Genomic DNA, 7,371 nt, shown 5'->3' with positions numbered 1-7,371 from the left:
CACTGCAACTTCCGCCACCTGGGTTCAAGCGATTCTTCCGCCTCAGTCTCCCGAGTAGCTGGGACCACAGGCGCATGCCACCATGCCCGGCTAATTTTTGTACGTTTTAGTAGAGATGGGTTTCACCATGTTGGTCAGGTTGGTCTCGATCTCTTGACCTCGTGATCCGCCCGCCTTGGCCTCTCAAAGTGCTGGGATTACAGGCATGAGCCACCGTGAATCCTTCTTCTTGTTCGGATTCCATCTCTTCTGTCTAGTTGCTGAGCAGATCTCATTACGGGAAGCCAGAAAGAATGGCGGGACTGTCTAGAGAAGGAAGGCGTGTAAGAGTGGAATCTCATCTCCTTTTTCCCTAGATGCTATTTCTTTTGCGTCCATTTTGGTAGTTGTCTTTCCAGGAATCTGTTCATTTCCTCTCAGTTATCGCATGTGTTAATATACGGTTAGGCATAGCTTTGCCTATGACCCTTTCTACTTTGCTGACGTCAGTAGTCATGCCCCCTCTTTCATTTCTGAATTTAGTAATTTGAGTGTTGTCTTTTTCTTGGTTATTTTAGCTGAAAGTTTGTTAATTTTGTTCATCTTTTCAGAAAAACAGCTTTGGTTTTATTGATGTTCTCTGTTATTTTTCTCTATTGTTTTCTATTTTCTTTTTTTTTGTTTGTTTGAGCCAGGCTCTCAGTCTGTTGCCTCGCCCAGGCTGTAGCACAGTGGCGCCATCATGTGCTCAAATGATCCCCCCGCCTCAGCCTCCCAAGTAGCTGGGACTACAGGCGCACACCACCACACCCGGCTGTTTTTTGTTTTGTTTTGTTTTGGAGACAGAGTCTCACTATGGTGCCCAAGCTAGAGTACAACGGCACGATCTCGGCTCACTGCATCCTCAGCCTCCCAGGTTCAAGCAATTTTCAGCCTCCTGGGTAGCTGAGATTACAGGTGTATGCTACCACACCCAGCTAATGTTTTGTATTTTTAGTAGAAACAAGGTTTCACTATGTTGGCCAGGCTGGTCTCCAACTCCTGGCCTCAAGTGATCTACCTCTCTTAGCCTCCCAAAGTGCTAGGATTATAGGCATGAGCCACTGTGCCTGACCACACCTGGCTAATTTTTAATTTTTTTTTTGTAAAATCAGGTTCTCACGATATAGTCCAGGCTGGTTTCTAATACCGGACTCAGCTGATCCCTTCCACCTTGGCTTCCCAAAATGTTGGAATTACAGGCATGAGCTACTGCGCCTGGCCTTTATCTATTTTCGATTGCATTAATCTCCATTCTAATCTTTATTTTCTTGTTTTAGGTTTATTTCACTCTCTTTTTTTCTCTAAGGTGGAAGGTAAATTATTGATTTGAGTGTGTTCTTTTTTAATGGAAGGATTTATAGCTACACATTTCCATTAAGCAGTGCATTAGCTGCATCCCATATTTTGGTATGTTGTGCTAAATTTTTAAATAAACTATTGTATGTTATTGACTTGAGTTTACATAGGCACTAGTAACTGAAATTTTGAAGATAAAAACATATAAAATGTATTACTCACCTTTAAGGAGGGAGAGTAACTTAATAATGAGACAGTAGCCATGGATTAAGAATTATAGTGTGTAGAGTATAAAGATATTATGTATTAATTTCCTCTCTCTCTTTTTTTCCTTTTAGTTATTCATACCTAGGTATGTCTTACCATAAAGGCAGCAGGGCCAACTCTTGACCCCATTACACATTTCCTGTAAGTTACCCAAATTACAGACATTGTGCTTAGGAGGAAACAGCCTCAATAACGCTTATAAGCGTCAGACTACTGTGTGACATTTGCGTCTTTCACTTCAGCGCATCACTGTTTGAGGTTTCTGTTGTTGTTGTCGCTCTTTTTGTTTTGTTGAGATGGAGTCTCGCTCTGTCACCCAGGCCAGAGTGCAGTGGCCCGATCTTGACTCACTACAATCTCCACCTCCCAGTTTCAAGCGATTAACCTGCCTCAGCCTCCTGAGTAGCTGGGATTACAGGCATCCACCACCAGGCCTGGATAATTTTTGTATTTTTAGTAGAGATGGCGTTTCACCATGTTGGCCAGGCTGGTCTCAAACCCCTGACCTCAGGTGATCTGCCTGCCTCGACCTCCCAAAGTGCTGAGATTACAGTGGCCGTGAGCCACTGAGCCCAGCGTGTTTCAAGTTTTATCAGGAAAACGGCAACTTTTTGTTTAGTCACCTCCATTTTCCTTTTTCTTTCTTTTTTTTTTTTTTTTTGAGACAGAGTCTCACTCTGTCACCCAGGCTGGAGGGCAGTGTCATGATCTTGGCGGCTCACTGCAACCTCCACGTCCCAGGTTCAAATGATTCTCCTGCCTCAGCCTTCCAAGTGACTGTGATTACAGGTGTGCACCACCACTCCTGGCTAATTTTTGTATTTTTAGTAGACACAGTGTTTTGCCATGTTGGCCAGGTTGGCGAACTCCTGACCTCAGGTGATCTTCCTGCCTCAGCCTCCCAAAGTGCTCAGATTGCAGGCATGAGCCACCGTGCCCAGTGTCACCTCCATTTTTACAGAACCATTTTTAAGACCCATTGGTGGAATTAGCTCAATGATAAAGTATTTCCTTACATTTCCTAGGGATTGGAAAAGCCAAAGGCTAAAAAGGGAAGTACTACAATGAGCCTGTACCTCCATGTTTCCCTCTGAAAAAGAGACTTTTCTTCACCTTCTCCCAATTCCTTCCCTTCCTGTACCCACCATCACTGTGGTACTAACCCTCTCTCCCCTGCGTTCCATGTGGGTCTCCTCTCTCCAACAAAATCCTCCAAATTTCTCCTTATGTCTTGGGAGCTGGCACTCCCTCCTACTGCCCTCTTCCCTCAAGGGAAGCTGACTGCTGTCTCATGAGTTCACTGGAGGAAAACTTGACATTCAGGCTAATAGTTCTCTGTGTTTCCTTTCATAGCAACACTGCTTACTTACACAATTCTGCCCAGGAGTAGCCAGCCCTGGCATCTCCACCTTGGGGTATTTATAGGCTGTTATCACAGCTCCCCTGTTTCACAGGCTGTGAAAGGAGTTGGGTACCTTTCAGGCTTGCTTCTCCCTCCATCCACGTATAGACAGAGGCTGGAATCTGCCACTCTAGAACAAAGCATGGGACAAGGCACCAATCAAGTCCAAGTACCGCTCGACCAGAAACTGTCCACACACCAAGCTGGAGTTAGAGCTGTTCACACCCCTCAGCCCTAGCACCACCCTCTCATCCTATGAACAGAGCATCGCCCAGCCTGCTGCTTCCACAGCTGCAAAGGAGCTGCTCCTCCTTCCCGATGTCTGCTTCAGGCCCTGGCTGCTGACAACAGGACAGCTTGGAGCTGCCAGCCAGTGTATCTATGGTAGACTTAATTGGGGGACATTTTTTGACCTTTCAAAGTTAGTCATACCTTAAAGAGATTGCAAGTTTGGTTCTAGACCACCGCAATAAAGCAAATATTGCAATAAAGTGAGTCACACACATTTTTTGGTTTCCCAGTGCATATAAACTTTATGGGCTGGGCACGGTGGCTCACACCTGTAATCCCAGCACTTTGGGAGGCCAGGGTGGGCGGATCACCTGAGGTCAGGAGTTTGAGACCAGCCTGGCCAACCCCGCCTCTACTAAAAATACAAAATTAGCTGGGCGTGGTGGTGCATGCCTGTAATCCCAGCTATTGGGGAGGCTGAGGCAGGAGAATCGCTTGAACCCCAGGAGGAGGAGGTTGTGGCGAGCTGAGATTGCGCCATTGCACTCCAGCTTGGGCAACAAGAGCGAAACTGTCTCAAAAAAATGAAAAATAATAATTTATTGCTAAAACACACTAAGGATCATCTGAGCCTTCAGCAAGTCTTAATCTTTTTGTTGGTAGGGTCTTGCCTCAGCATTGATGGCTGCCGATTGATTGGGATATTGGTTGCTTAAGGTTGGCCTGGCTGTGGCAATTTCTTAAAATAAGATGACAAGGAAGTTTACCACATCAATTGACTCCCTTTAATGAAAGATTTCTCTGTAGCATGCAATGCTGTTTGATAGCATTTTACCCACAGTAGAGTTTCTTTCAAAATTGGAGTCAATCCTTTCCAATTTTGTTGCTGCTTTACCAACCAAGTTTCTGTAACAGTCTAAGCCCTTCGTTGTCATGTCAGCGATGTTCATAGCATCTTCACTAGGAGTAGATTTCATCTCAAGAAACCAGTTTTGGCCAGGCGTAGTGGCTCACACCTGTAATCCCAGCACTTTGGGAGGCCGAGGAGGGCAGATCACAAGGTCAGGAGATCAAGACCATCTTGGCCAACATGGTGAAACCCTGTTTCTACTACTAAAAATACAAAAATTAGTTGGGCGTGGTGGCGGGTGCCTGTAGACCTGGTTACTCGGGAGGCCGAGGCAGGAGAATCACTTGAACCAGAAGGCAGAGGTTGCAGTGAGCCGAGATTGCGTCACTGCACTCCAGCCTGGCAACAGAGCAAGACTCTATCTCAAAAAAAAAAAAAATAATAAAAATAAAAATAAACCACAATGCTCATCTATAAGAAGCAACTCCTCATCCATTCTAGTTTTATTATGAGATTGCAGCAATGTAGTCAGATCCTCAGTCTCCATGTCTCATTGCAGTTCTCTTGATATTTCTACCACATCTGCAGTTACTTCTTCCACTAAAGTCTTGCACTACTCAAAGTCATCTGGGAGGGTTGGAATCAACTTCTTCCAAACTCCTATTAATGTTGATATTTTGACTTCCTCCTATGAATGTTCTTAATGGCATCTAGAATGGTGAATCCTTTCCACAAGGTTTTCACTTTACTTTGCCCAGATCCATCAGAGGAATCACTATATATGGCAGCTATGGCCTTACAAATGTATTTCTTAAAGAATAAGACTAGTGAGTCAAAATGACTCCTTGATCCAGGGGCTGCAGAATGGATGTTGTGTCAGCAGGCATGAAACGGCGTTCATCTCCTTGTTCATCTCCACTACAGCTCTTGGGTGGCCAGGATTTTCAGAATGGTCAATGAGCACCAGCTTCAACTTGCAGTCACCAGCTGCATTCATCCCTAACAAGAAAGTCAGTCAGCCTGTCCTTTGAAACTTTGAAGCCAGGCATTGACTTCTACTCTCTAGCCACGAAGATACCTAGATGGCATCTTCTCCCAATAGAAACCTGTTTCATCTATATTAGAAATCTGTTGTTTAGGGTAGCCACCTTCACCAGTGATCTGAGCCAGATCTTCTGAAGCACTTGCTGCTTCACGCCACTTCGCCTCGCACTTTTATGACATGGAGATGGTTCTTTCCTTAAACCTCATTACCAACCTCCATTAGCTTCTTTCTAGCTTTTCTTCTGGAGCTTCCTTACCTCTCTTAGCCTTCAAAGAATTGAACAGGGTTAGGGCCTGGGTCTGGATTGGGCTTTGGCTAAAGGGAATGCTGTGGCTGGTTTGATCTTCTATCCAGACCACTGAAACTTTCTCCATATCAGCAATAAGGCTGTTTTGCTCTCTTATCATTCTGTGTTCACTGGAGCAGCAGTTTAAATGTCTTTCAAGAACTCTTCCTTTGCATTCACTTGACTGTTTGGCACAGGAGGCCTAGCTTTTGGTCTTTCAGGCTTTTACCGGGCCTTCCTCACTGAGCTTAATCACTTCTGTTTAGTGATCACTAAAACAGATATCATGATCATGAAAAAGCTGGAAATATTGCAAGAATGACCAAAATGTGACACAGAGACATGAAGTGAGCACATGCTATTGGAAAAATGGCCCCAATAGACCTGCTAGACACGGGGTTGCCACAAACCTTCCATTTGTCAAAAATGCAATATCTTTGAAGGACAATAAAGCAAAGTGCTATCAAATGGGCTATAACTATAGACAGTTCTGTTATTATAGGTTTCAGTCCTGAGTATGGGTTATCCCATAATTCAGGGAGGAGAAGAGACAGTAGAAAGATTGATAACTGTAACACTAACACATTTCTTTTTCTTTTTTTTTTTTGGAGATGCAGTTTCACTCTTGTCACCCAGGGTGGAGTGCAGTGGCATGGCCTCAGCTCTCTGCAACCTCTGCCTCCTAGGTTTAAGCGATTCTCTTGCCCAGCCTCCTGAGTTACTGGGACTACAGGTGCATGCCATCACACCCAGCTAATTTTTGTATTTTTAGTAGAGATGAAGTTTCACCATGTTGGCCAGGCTAGTCTCAAACTCCTGACATCAAACGATCCACCCACCTCAACCTCCCAAAGTGCTGGGATTACAGGTGTGAGCCACCATGCCCAGCCTAAAAGTTTTTAAGAAACAAAGATTACTTGACACAATTCTTCACAACCATTATTTTTTGCATATTGCTTTGTCATATTTGTATTTTCTATTCTTGAAAAATATATTATTTTATAGTCCGTCCTGCATGCTGATGTCTTTGAAAATACATATTTAATAGTATAAACATTTCCCTAAGTTTCTATGTAATCTTTCTAAGAAATTTAAGGATTTCTTCATTTAAAGAAATGACTGCCTCATTCACTGAGTCAGTATGTATAACAGACATACCATTTCCTTGCTTGTTGTATGTTAAGTTTTTGTCAGCAAAATCATTAGGGTAAAGGGTGCCAATGAATTCAGTGCTCCAGAGGGGGGTGGTCAGGGTGCCACAGTGCAGGGTGCTGCTGCCCACTGCCGTGTGAGGGCTGGAGTATGATGTCCCACGCAAGTCACTCACCTGCCTTATCAGAGGCTGCCTTACCCTGGTTCTATGTACCTTAACTCATGCTTCATCCAAAAAAAAAAAAAAAAAAAAAAAAAAAAACTCATGGAAAGAAAAGAATGTTGAGGCTCCTGTCATCTGTAGTATTGGATGAATCAAATGGTGCCCTCCCAGGGTCCAAGAGCCAGAGCCCACTGGTCACCAAATGATAAAACTACTGGGCCCCAGGAATAGCATAGCTGCTGCAGGCGTTTCTAAGTGGGAACTGGGGAGTGGACAGTGCTGGGGACTGACCTGGGTTGTGTGATGACCTCCTGCTTCCCCAGTTCTTTATGTCATAGTTGCAGCCACGTGGCTCTGCCGGAGCACCTAGCATCCCTGACTGCTGATCTGTGAGTCTCAAACTCCAGTGTGGTAGGAACTGCCTTGGGAAGGGAATGACGAAAGTAGAGATGCTCAGTCCCAGCCCTCTGATGGATAGGTCTGGGATGGAGCAAGGAGTGAGCATTTTTGACAAGTACATCAATTTTCCTTTTACAGTGATCAAGCAGATTGAGACACGCTGCCTTGGAACCTAGCTCAGGGACTTGTAACAAGACTGTTTTCAGGCTGGAAGCACCTCCTGATGTTATAGCTGGGTTTCTACCAGTGGTTTCTGCCT

Source organism: Aotus nancymaae, unplaced genomic scaffold (assembly GCF_030222135.1).
Source record: "Aotus nancymaae isolate 86718 unplaced genomic scaffold, 86718_ANA_hifiasm-v0.15.2.pri h1tg000057l, whole genome shotgun sequence".
Classification (NCBI taxonomy): Eukaryota; Metazoa; Chordata; class Mammalia; order Primates; family Aotidae; genus Aotus; species Aotus nancymaae.
Note: the sequence above shows the minus strand (reverse complement) of the source record.